We start from the raw sequence: 12,998 nt of genomic DNA on the forward strand, positions 1-12,998 counted from the left end.
TATCAGTTCAGAAGTTGTTCTCCCTTGAACCGCGCCTTTCTTATTCATCAAAAATGCCTCACAAGACCGTCCATTTTGATGACCTGTCCAGCCATCGCTCGTCGAAATTGCCTCTGTCCTTATCTATTTTTCTTGCCTCGAACGCATCATCTTCAAGAAATGGCTGTCCACTTTCTGCCTAACCTTTCCAGGCATGAATGTAACACGATAATCAGTGTTATTAACTTCACCTGTCAGTGCTTTTATGTGGTGGTTAGTAATTGTACGTAGTTGCTCAGCTGAGATGTTAAATGCAGATTTTCCTAAACGTTTCAGGAAATGTTCCGTGTGATCTCCCGCGATGTTTATGTATTTCTGATAATTCGGCTCTTCGTAGCTGTCCCGCAATTTCGCAGTGTGTCATTTGCATGAAGAACAACAGCAGCAGCAGCAGCAATTTGCAGGCTCCTTACAAAAGGGAACTCTTTTATCTGTGCATTCTCCTGTCAGGACTCGAAAAATGAGTCACACCACACAAACTGGCACTGTGATTTTCAATTTGTCAGAGAGGCTGGATGATTCTGTATCCCACGGAGACTGGATGCCTCCCACTCTCATTCATAAAAAAGTAAAAGCCCAATCAGAGACGCACACCCACTTTATTATGGGGCATACAGTGAACATCTATCCCTGTCTAACCCTGCCTCTCAGAGAAATGCCGCACGTGTACGTGGGAGAACATCTGTGCTACACGTCACCCTATGGACTAAAATAAGTATAGAAGCCATGTGTCCTCATGAGGTTTGCGTGTGTGTACACTACTTAACAGTTATCCAAAATCTGCTTCTCATTTCGCAATTGCTCGCCATTAAAATGTTTCCTGGCATGCGGAGCACTTATCGGCCTAGACTGACCCTTGTATCACTTGCATATAATGAGAGAACGTGTCCTGAGCTGCAAGTGGATACAGGTAAACATGTGAGTGTTTGGGTGCTACTGGCAGGGGAACGTGTTTGTGTCTCTCTTGTCTCACTACCATCTATCCCCTAAAATGAACTCTGCATATGACTCAGCTCTGTGTACCCTGGCTCTGGTCCATGTGCCGTCCTGAACCCAAATCTGGACCTGTGCTGACGTGTGTGTGTGTATGTTTGTGTGTGCGTGCACTGTAGATATACACTCTAAATTGGGACACCAATCAGTGGGTTATCCGCAGAATTGTTCACATTATAACTGCTCACCACTAATAGTAGGAGTGTTACCCAGGCGCAGGTTTTGGTTTGAGCTCGGAGGGAGGAGAAAACCGACTGGAATGTTTGTAACTGTGTTAAACGCATCAAACGCTGCAGCAGGGATCACAGACGTAAACACAGTGCGAGCCGTGCCGGTGTGGAGGAGACCTTTAAAGAGGCTCGCTTGCCTCAAGACGACTGTTGTTGTACAGAATCTTCCGTCCTCGCGGCAGTTCATAGCCGTGCGATAACAAGATTACATAATTCATCTCTGTAACGTCAAAGCCCTAAACCGTCTCCTTCTTTCGCGTCCCCTCTCAGCTTTTGAGGCAAACTGATCTCGTCCGCATCTACACGGGATTAAAACCTAAACTGACACAGGACTTGCGTGTCATAGTGAAGTGCTTTTGTTGCATAATGGCAAACCAGGAGGAAAAGCTGACACGGCTGCGGACTGAATCCTCATTTGATCAAAGATTCACCATGTCTGGACCCTGTAACTCTCGAAACTCCTGGTTAGAAAACGTGCCTTCCACTTCTCACTAGTGTAGCTTACTCCTCCAGATATGTCATCCTGTTACAGTAAATGCTGGTTCCGCGAGTTAACCCCGCCCACACACTAGAAATGTGACTGCATGTAGTGTGGGCACGCTGCAGCGGCGTGTGGGGTGGGAGGGAAGGTGGTGGCGGTGGTGGGGGGGGCTGCCAGTTGTGTGCGCAGCCAATCGCATTTTGAGTTAGTGTGAGAGGTTATGTAGTCAGAGGAAAAGTGATACTGGCTGCATTTTTTTTTTTTTTTTTTGGTGCGTCTTTAAAGGGTTGGACTTCCGTCGCTCCGTCGCGTACCCGCCCTCTCCCTTTTGCGCCTTCTTCATGGGCCAACTTCAGTCAGTCACATGTGCTTCACCCAGAGAGAAAGCTCCCTGACCATTCTCCACACAGACAGTTCACATGCAGGCAGTTGAGAATGTCTGGCAGCGAATCACTGTCAAATCTTTTATGGCTCTGTCTGTGCGTGTGTGTGTGTGTGTGTGTGTTTGTGTTTATACTCTCTCTAATGTCTGAACGGCTGCCAGAGCGGCTTAGGCGACAGTGGGATATCTATCTGCAGGGCTGAATGTTACATGTGACTGGGGTATATTTTAACTAGGTTATGTAAGTGCTCCAGCCTGCGCTCTCCACGCACAGATGAGGAGGGCTACGCATGATGCAGAGGACTGTGAGCTCACCACAAGCGTTGCCTTTGCAGCACATTGAATAATTCCTACACTGGGCTGGAACTCGGGCCAGTGTGCACTTCACAGAAACTGGCTTTTCGGTATTGCCTTCCACTTCAAAAAAAAAACAAATAACTAAAAAAAGACCTTTAAAGATAGCCTCATGTGATCTTTGCTATCAGCGAATGTGTTGATGCCCGATGACGTAATGTTGTAGAGTTAGTAGCAGCAGTATAATATAAGCTTAATGTGAAGGTTAGGGTTATGTAAGAGGATTTCTGAAAGATTAAAAAAAAGCCAGAGTCAAATAAAGTGAACAAGCACTGACACCTCTCCTCACACTGCTCTCCTGTCGTTAAATAGAGACTTCTTCTGCGGGTTGCAGTCGTGTGGCATGAGATAATAAGCGGGTGATTGGGTAGTCGTTACGTGCAGAAGCGCTACAGAGGCTTCTTGACCAAGTCTCGATTCGAGGCTCCCCGCGGAGAGCTGACGAGATGGCTGACAACAGGCTAGCCGCCAAATTTATGTCCAATGCGGAGCTGCCCACGCTCCCTCTGCTACCACTTTTATGGGATCATCGCGTGGGCGTTTTAGTGCGAGATCCTATCTACAAGTGATGTGATATGGGCTGATAATTTAGTAGGCAAACGTCCAGCCTCGCTTGGAGGAAGGGCCGACAATCGCAGGCTCTCTCTCGTAGCGGTGAGTTTTTTTTTTTTTGACCCGAGCTTCAGCGCAGGCCTGAACAGACACCAGTCAGATAAAACCAGCTGGCGTAAGCACTTTGTAAACCTGAGATGCGTTCTTATCAGGGGCAAACCTTTTATCGGTCTGCCTAATCGCCTCACTCGATTTCACTCGTTTTATGGTGAGGTCAAGTTGGGGTCTGATGAATGCTTGGTGACGCCTGAACTTTCAAGGTTTTCAGGGGGGGTAGGTGAAAAATTTAAAAGTTTGTTCCGTCAATATGTTCTGCAAATATTTGTGCACCTAATATGGTTTGGTTAAAAAAAAAAAAAAAAAGTTGACTTGTTAATAGGGTTGTAGTTATTGTTAATGGGTTCTGGTGATAATGAACATGAAGATTTAACCAGTTAATAATTTAGTCTATAAAACAGGTCACAGTTCGAAAAACAAAGTTCAGCTTATCAGATGTCAGCTGCTGGAAAAGCTACTGATTATCTAATCATCACAACTCTCCTTGCTCCAGTATATTACAATTTACATAATAAGGCATGTAGTCTAACAGCAGCATGTTATTTCATCCCTCCTTCTGCAAAGCAATGTCTCGTTAAATTAGTAGCGTGTCCATTTAAAATAAGAAACTACACTCCTCAGGGTTTATTTTGGACTTGACTGCAGGATTTCAGCATCTAATTCAAAGCAAACATACTATTCGGTCGCACTCTTTGCCGGCGCCGATGAGTTATGCTGAATGTCACCCATAATGTTTGTTCCGTGCGGCGACGTCGAGTCACTGCGCTCCTCATCCAGGAGGCAGAGTGTCAGAGTGCGATTTCACCTTGAGATGCCTCACAATCACAACTCCCCGCTGCAGCCGGGTAGCAGACGCCCATTAGTCACCCATTCAGAGTTACTTCACAGTGTTGGTAAAGAGTCAGACCTCAGAAATTTCCACCCAGAACAAATCTTTAATAGCGGGGGTTGTTTGTGGCTAACACGTGTCCTTGGCCCTGCCCCAGGTGTGAGGTTTCTGCTTTCCTCACCAATAGGAGCAGAAAAGCTTCAACGTGGGTTTTATGGTTTTTTTTTTGTTTGTTTTTTTTATTTTTTTATTGCGCCTCTGCTGCTGCTGCTGCTGCCGCTGCCGCACTCAAACACTTGCATAACACTAGGAGGTCCACATTAGGACTACAGCTCTTTTGTTCGGATGTCATCCCAACCTTTTACAGTGAAAAAGTACCTGGCACCTCTCCAGCGTTCTTCTTTTGAGGAGTAGCCCTGAGAATCAGAGGGCCTTGGAGGAGGAAAAAAAAAAAAGGCGCTTCCCCTCCATCACCTCTTTTGAAACAGAAACACCATGACGCCGCATTAACTGATGATTGTACCCTACACTCAGCCCGCGGGGAGCCCACTGGACCTGCTCCCCCTGCGTGAAATGAGTGTACGCGAAGTGCCTTTCAAATGTCAACAACATACATTTACAGTAAAGCATTCCGCTCCAAGAGCATGTGCAGTAATGTGCGGGGATGAAGTCATTCAAAATATCCACTGAGCTTAGTGAGGGGAAATATTTATCAGTGGACGGGGAATAAAGCTGAACCGCTGCCACAGGATGGGTCTGAGTTGTGTTAGCGGTTCGCACGAGGCGGGGAGAAAAGAGAGGGAGAAAAGTCTGAGGAAAGACGGGGTTAGACGAGGCGAGGGGGAGGACAGGTGTCGGAGCGTGGTCTCTGCCGAAAGTACATGTGGAGGGAGCATGAGGGACCTGAGGGACTGAGGCTCTGACTAGCTGCTTCTTCTTCTTCTTCTTCTTCTGCTGCTGCTGTGTCCAGAGATTGCCCCGCTGCAGCTACGTGCTTATTCTGGCGTACACGTGACACGCTCTCACTCCCCTGCCCCCAACTCACACATACTGTACCTCCCATCACTCTCCATACAGTACACTAATCCTGCCCCCGCGCCCCCCCGCCCCCCCGCCCATTCTCACATTTTTACACTCTCCTAATTCTTTTGGGGATCTTTCAGTCCGCCTTTTTTTTTTCTTTGTTGTGCCATCCTGCCTGGCTAACCCAGAAGATTACAAATGGGTACAGTAGCATCCTTCCTCCACGTGAACTTTCCTGTCATAAAATACAACTGCTGCTCTTTTACCATTATAGTAAACCCAAGGAAAGTTCAGATCCCAAAGATTTTTGGCTGTTGTAAATGTTTTATTTTTTTTTTCTGTACACGCACACACATCTTTTCCGTCAAATAAAGACGCCGCAGAGCTAATGAGGAGAACGGATATGATGTGAGCCGCAGATTTTTTTTTTTTTCTCCCTCCCAGTACAGCTTGTGCTTCAGGAAGCGGTCACACTGAAGAAAGAGAAAGAGCTGGATGATTCATACCCCCAGCTTTGAGCACGGTTTTGGCATCACGGCTACGATGGTGACGTTATAAATTTTGTTTCACTCCGAGGCAACAGTCGTCACAGCAGGGTGCGGATTTGATTCCGGTCTGAACCCTTTTGCTCTCTATGGCTCTTCGCTGGCACCTGTCAAACAAAGGAATAAAAGGCCAAAGGAACAAAAGAAAAATACATTCAGTTGTTGCAACATGTGAAGCACAGACATGCTCGTAAACACTCATCATAGCTCTGTTTTATTCAAGTGTAAAAGACAACAATTACTAAGAAGGGCGTGCTGAAACGAAAAAGTAGACTCAGTTTGATCGGTGTCTGAGACATTCTCACCTATCACAGCAGAAAATAAACAATAAAGTTAATAATTGCCAAGTTTCTTTTAGCTCATCCGCTTTTAGTGTCCTGGCATATCCTGGCTCACCCGTCACACTTATGGCCTGTTATGGTTTTCTTAGTTTGATAAGCCATGGCATCATGCCCTTAACTAAATACAACCATGTTGCCATGCATCCTCTGTTGATTTTTTTTTTTTTTTTTTGTGGGGGGAGGTGAGATCAGGACTACTAAGGCCTGGGGCTGTAAACAGGGGAAAACATTTAGATCAAGAAGCACAGGTTGGGCAGGTTTATTTCATATCTCAACATTTGTACATCTTGATCATTTAAAACCATTTTCCAACGAGAGTTTGAGTTTCAGACGGACGAATTTCCGTATTCATGTGACTTTTCGTTCGGTGCGAACCAGAATGTGACTTAAATTCAGTGAAATCTGTCAGCTAGTTGCTAATTGTGAGGGTTTACAAACAGGTTTGTGATGTTAGCTAGAAGACCTTGAGGACTGTGATGTTGCAATGCTGAATTCCGAGTAACGCGCATTGTTATGGCATTGTTTGGTTTTCAAAGAAGAGGACACCAGTTAGACTCTGAAATGTGACTCACTGCTTATAGGCTCTGGCTGGCTGTTAACTCTCTGATTATCAGATGGGACAGAAACAAGGGCGCCCACCAATGAGTTCTGACTCGGTGGATACGATCCTATTTGACAGACTGACACAACCGTAGGATTTTGCTCGGGTTTGCTGACTGTTTGTCCGGGCAACGCTGCAGTGTTAGCCTTATCAGAACACGTCCGATCTAGTCAAGGAAAATCGTGTTCACTCATGTACCGATGCGATGGAAAACATAAAGAGAAAGGCTGACTGTGACGTCACCCACGTCTACGCATGAACGCACTTCAAAGACTATGGCCAACAACCAGCTAGCAACTACGGTACAAACATCCTTAAAGTCGCTCTATCGGTTGGTCTACTTTTTACTTTTGACGTCTACTTTGCTAGTTCAGAGATATCTCTCTTTCCGCCACAGATTCAGCATGCTGAAATGAAGACACCACGTCGGCTGCTGCGTTGCTGCAGTTTGTGCCAACGGTGCAGAACTCACCTGAAAAACAGGTGTCACAGACTAACGCCAGAAAATGAAAGAGTTTTTGCTCGGTGCGTCACAGCCCTAAGCCCGAGACAGGAAAAATTACAGGCGGTCTAGACCTTAGCTGAGGCACTGTTGGCCACGAGGGCGCTCACGCAAAACTGTACCTTCTGTTTTGCGCAGCCGTCAGTGAATTAGTCGCCCCTGATGCCTTCAGCGTATGAAAAGGAAGACTTGGGGGATGAATGGATGGAACGAGTAAACAGCGTGCACCGAATGCTGAGAATAATTCTGTCACACTGGCTTAAATGATGATGTAAATATTTGAGCAGATGTTAGGGATTCATGATGAAACCTACAACAGCCACGTGCATAAAGACCACGTCTATGTAAATAATAGAAAGGACGGCATTAGAACAACAGGGTGAGGTATAGGAAAATGTGAGAGAGACTGAATGTTGAGGGTTTTATTGCATTGGTCATTGTTTAAACAAAAAAAAACTCAAATTCGTTCTTATACTGTGTTGTTTGTTCGCCTCTGACTGGCTTCAAAACCATATTTTACGACATGTGTACGTGAGAGGCTGGATCAAATGGAAACACGTGCTCACTTGAAAGCTGTTCAGACCACCGGAGACAAGCCTCAGTCTAATATCAGTACTGTATTATTATTTATTATTTATATTTTCAAGTTGTGTCTCAACAGATAGAGGCGACCCCACAACTAGGACTGGTATGATGTTGACATGCCATCAAGCTGGGGGATCCCCCCCCCCCCCCATATTCCAGATTAGATCCCCCAAATGTTCCTCACATGGCCCTGCTTACGAACTGGGTGTGTAAAGTATGGAAAATTCCAGGTTTTGCGGAGAGGAGCAGTTGCGTGTGTTTACTTCTCCATTTCTCCAGAGACATTAACTAGGTCAAGCGCAAATGAATCTGCCAACAGCCTAAAGAGTAGCAGTGACAGGGTGGGGGGTGTGGGGGGGTATTCTGTGGAATTTGGGCACAAATCTCGGCATCAGGATGAAACGCTGTCTCCTAATTTTAGCCCGAGCCTCCCCCATGGCCCATTAACTTTTCTAGGGCCGAATTTGTGCAGGATTGTTCGGAGCTCGGCTCAGCGGGATCTTAGTTTAGCAGTTTAACGGCCGCACGGCTAATTATGCAGCGCCGCAAACTGATCCAGTCAAGGACAGTCCGCATTACAGCCAGTTATCCGGCAATAAATCTGCTTTTCCGCGAGACTCAGGAATTTTTAAGTTATTTATTTTCTCTTCCCATAAAGCGCTAAATTTTCCCTGTGTGTTCTTGTGAATGTGCTTCCACTTATGATTTCATACCGGGTTGGCCCGGCCGGAGTTAAGCCCATCCTCTCTGTGGTATTTTCATTTAGTCAATAAAACGTGACCATGCAGTGAGACTGTGGGTTATTTTTCCAGATACACCTTCTCCACTTCCTCTCTGATAAATATCTCTGTCTGCGCTAGTGTTTGTGTTTCCCCTCTGTAAATATCAAGGCCGTGAACCAGCGGAACACATTTCTGTAACAATACATTATAAATCCCACTGACTTTTAATTTTATCAAAGGACGACAGCAGGGTGCAGTAAATAATTTTCATGGTGTATAAGGGCCGGGCGAGGGAAACTGCGTAATTACATAAGGAGGATGAATGATGTAATGGAAACAAACATATATTTTGGGTTTAGCCCTGTGCAGCGTACATCCCAGACACACGTGCATGGTGGTAAAGGGGTGTGAACAGAGGGGAAATGACCTAAAAACACGACTAAGCACACCGAGTCTGACAACTGATCCCCGGGAGGACAGGTTTCGAGCCTAATTTACGGGGGTCTGCTTTTCCACAAGGTCACTGGGTTCACTAGGTGTCACAGATGGCTGAGCCCTGAGAAGCTGGTATTTCTCAGCAAAGAGAGGAGGGGGATGGGTTTTCAGCAGGTCAGCGGGTTTGTGTACATTACTGTGTGCTTGTACATGGAAGGCCGCGGACGTCGTTGCATCAGTATTTTACGCAAACAGTTAGTGAAATGATGTCCTTTTATGATTGGAAATTTGGATTCAAACCTTTCCATTTCCACTCCGCAAAGACCGCAACGAACATGATGTCATCTCATTTGCAGATTTATGTCATCTGATAGTAGGGAAAGAGAAAGGCGTCGCGTCCCTCAGAAGTCGCCGGCTGTACGCACAAATGACAACGGACCGCATGCAACTTCTGTCTCGCGTCTGATCCGGAAACACTTGAGAAGTAAGGTGGCAGTGCACTTGCTGGTGCTTAACACAGTGACCTTTCATTGTTCCTGGTCTCAGCGGAGCTTTTCTGTTCATCTCTTATGAAAACATTCGTGCTCATCCAAGCTGCCTGCTGAGTGACTGACATTTCCTCGTCCTGCACAGAATAAACTCTCACTCAGCACAAGGTTTATGGTCATTTTTTAATCACTGACTCAGTCTTTGACTGTTTTGTGTCTGCAAAATAAAAGCCACCTAAACTAAAAAACGAAAAGCTGTTGCACATGCAGTGTATTTGCGTGGACTCTGTTTCTTACTCTGCTCAAGGGAGCGCGGTAAAAAAAAAACACTCGTATTCATGTCATTATTGGTGTGTGGTTTAAACTTACAAATGCTTGTCAGCACGGCCAGACGTTTGTTTATAGAACTTTTAGTCTTAAATGAACTGCATGACTAATAGTCTGCTAAAGAACTCTTGACACAAAAGTTTGAGTCAACCCTCAAGGAAAGTTTAAGTGCCTGAGATCTGGCCATTTTTAAATCGTGTCACTTCCTTCCCCATCGCGTTATTGGTGACAAATTACTGAAAGACTATAGGGTGCTAGAGAATTTGGGTCAAACGTCCCTGTTCCCTATGTCCCCATTCACTCCTCCGAGCTTCTGCAGGAAAGTATTGACAAGAAATAGCTTCCAGCTATTCTTCCCACACATGACCCGACCTTTGGCACCGGCCTTAGAGCAGAATGTAACAGGACACAATTTGAAATGCGAGGTCTAGTGTGACCTGCCAGAGAATTCATTTTCTAAAACATTCACAAGGGGGGGTGGGAGGGGGGTAGCTAAAATGTCACAGTTGAGCCATAGATCACTCAACAAATCGTTCAAATGAGGTCAGAGGTCTAAGTCTCACCACGAAATACGTGAGGTTATTCTGTTGTAGAGGGTGGGTGGCTCCTAGTAGCGGCATATCATTTATCATGCAAACTACATGATCGGCCTTTAAGGGAGTGTACAGGCATTGATTGAGCCACGGCAGTTGGAATATTTCAGATGGTTTTCATTGTTCAACGACACAATTTTTTTTCTAAACCTTCATGGTGTTTGTTGTCTCAGACATTGAGTTGAAAACTTCCTTTGGCATTTAAAAGACACCTGGCAATGCTAATGTGTTTATAATAATCCATCAATAATCCATTAAAAAAGTAAAATGGTAGCACATCTCAAATTTCTCAAAGTCCAGGACAAAATACTTTCATTTCACAACTGGGTAACATCACAAAACACACTGATGCTTTTGGGCATAAAGCCTTCTTCGGAGCTTTTATAATCAATTTTTGCAATCCTGTTAGGACGCAAGGTTTTGACTGATTGGGAATGTGACAATATCTCAGCCACTGTAAAATGTATTCACTAAAATTCCGTCATAGATATCAAGTCTGATACACCTAGTGACTAACCTAGTTAAGCTATTGGTCTGTCCCATTTACAATATGTCTGCCCTGTAGTCTCTGCCTGAGTGCTAGAGACGTCTTTACAGGTGATGATGATTTCCAATTTTTGATCATTTCCTGCTGAGAGGATTTCCACTAGACATCTGTAAAGGCTTATGAGAAAATCAGAGATGAATCGTCCACCAAATGTTAACCCGAAAGGCAGCACCTGTTCACCATTTGGGAAAGGCATTTATAACAACAGTTGATTGAAAATAGTGGAACATTTTATCAGTTTGTGTCCATGATTGTTTTCTTCAACACTTTTCTCGTTTTTCCTCGAGATGTCAGAAACAGCAAAACTCTCCACTCACCAGAAACCTTTATTTATTTCCGTCATGATCTAATTGTGAAAAAAGTCATCACGTTTAGAAGCTCTGTGACAAAAAAGACAGCTAAAGTAAACGGATACCTTGCAGACCAACCGTCACTGAACATTAACCCCCTGAGCCCTGAGCTTTTATTTGGTGTGCATTTTTAATTTCTTTGGGATCAGTAGGACCTAAGACGCATAAAAACTAAGCCTCATCTTTCAACAGGAAGTTATAGTTTTTGCAAAATAACAATGTCCTCATATGTGGACACTGGGATTATTTCATTATCCATATTATAATAAAGCTACCAATGTGTGACGAAATATAAAACTGTTTATTTAAATACCTGTACATGACAAACGAGAACTTGGTAATTAGCATGGATGTAGCTCATTGATAAAATTTGTTAAATTTACAGGTCATGTCAAATCATAAACATTCATCAGCATAAATAGAGTTACTTAGTTAGCCATAGAATCTTAACCATAGAATTTGATGAAGCGTTGTTCTTTGTCCACTTTTGTCCTGCGATCGTCTGTAGAAGGAATCCGCAATCACGTTTTTACATGATAGCATGATAACTAATGTTGCCTATTGACCCTTTGCTAAGACTATTGACTAAAGTGTCCACTAAGAACGGGTGTAAATGAAGCAGAATAAGCTGCGATAAAACCTAAAACACTTTTAAGGTAATGACATGCCGCTTCCTGTTTGTCATGGTGGTAATGTGGATCAAGTTTTAACCCAGCTGGAATGCAGATATGCTAAATCCTGGCAGCTTCAACAAAGATTTCGATATGATCGGATTCCTGTGACTCAGTTTTCTTGTGTTGCTATTCTGTTAGGTCCCATTCCCAGTGTAGCAGCTAACGGTTGTAAATGTAGACGTTAGTAAGCGCGTGCAACTCTTTTATTCCAGTGCATAATATGATGCTAACTGGTTCCATATGTGTCAGACCAGGCCCTAAATCACTGACTGCTCGCACCTGCAGAGTAGCTCACGTATAAGGGGACTGACGAAGGTCCGACATGGGCTGGAACATATGCACATGATTCCACTGTTTGCACAACCCTGTGAAGATGGAGCCATTGTCATAGCATGTTAACGGGTTGATTATATTAAGATAACAACTATTTCACTCTTTAATTTACAGCCGCTGGAGCCTCAAGAAAGCACACAAATGGAAGAAGAAGACGTGGCACTAGCTAATGCTTGGAAAAATTAATTCATATTTGCGACACTGTGATAGATACAACCAAAATCGTTCTGTCACAATGAGTGATCAGTCTTAAAACTACAAAAAATACACTGAGAACATTTTGTACATTTTGATAAAGATACTTCAGTATTTCTACCTAAATAACTTGAACGCACAAAGAACTTGCGATGGTGGCTGTGCAAGGCTGAACCAAAGCCTTGCAGGCCAGCGAAGGTTGCTCATGAATGTGGTTAATCATGGTGAGACAGGCAGGTTAATGGCTCATTGATATTCAATTCATACAGATTTGCTGAGATTGCCTTACAAGAACAACGATTTATGAGAACAAGCTCACAGCTGCATTCAATTTCATTTGGCTTCATTTAAGGCGGTCCAATAGAGTCAGCTAGCGAGCATACGTTTAGACGTTTCTGTAAGCACGTCACCGACCTCCATAAGCACATATAAGAGACAGTGAGCCTAAGAGGCGAATCAGCCTGCACTCTGTTGCTGCTTTCCATTTGTTCGCCAGAACCATTATAGCTCTCTGTGCTTCTAATCTTTTCCATCCATGTTTCCCCTGCAATTTTGGAGCTAACAACAAAAGAGTGAACGCATTATGAACTCAAGTTGAAAGCCTGTCATTAAAAGTAGCTCACTCATGTGCCTGCGCTGTGACTCACGAGCGTGCTTCATTCAGCCTCCCACTCCACTTTGCACATGTCATCTGCTAGTCTGTCCTCCGTCCATGCTAACGTCAGAGGAGGCTGGCTGTCCTCCTACATGTAGAGTGCGA

The sequence above is a fragment of the Mugil cephalus genome, chromosome 10 (assembly GCF_022458985.1).
Source record: "Mugil cephalus isolate CIBA_MC_2020 chromosome 10, CIBA_Mcephalus_1.1, whole genome shotgun sequence".
In the NCBI taxonomy this organism is placed as follows: Eukaryota; Metazoa; Chordata; class Actinopteri; order Mugiliformes; family Mugilidae; genus Mugil; species Mugil cephalus.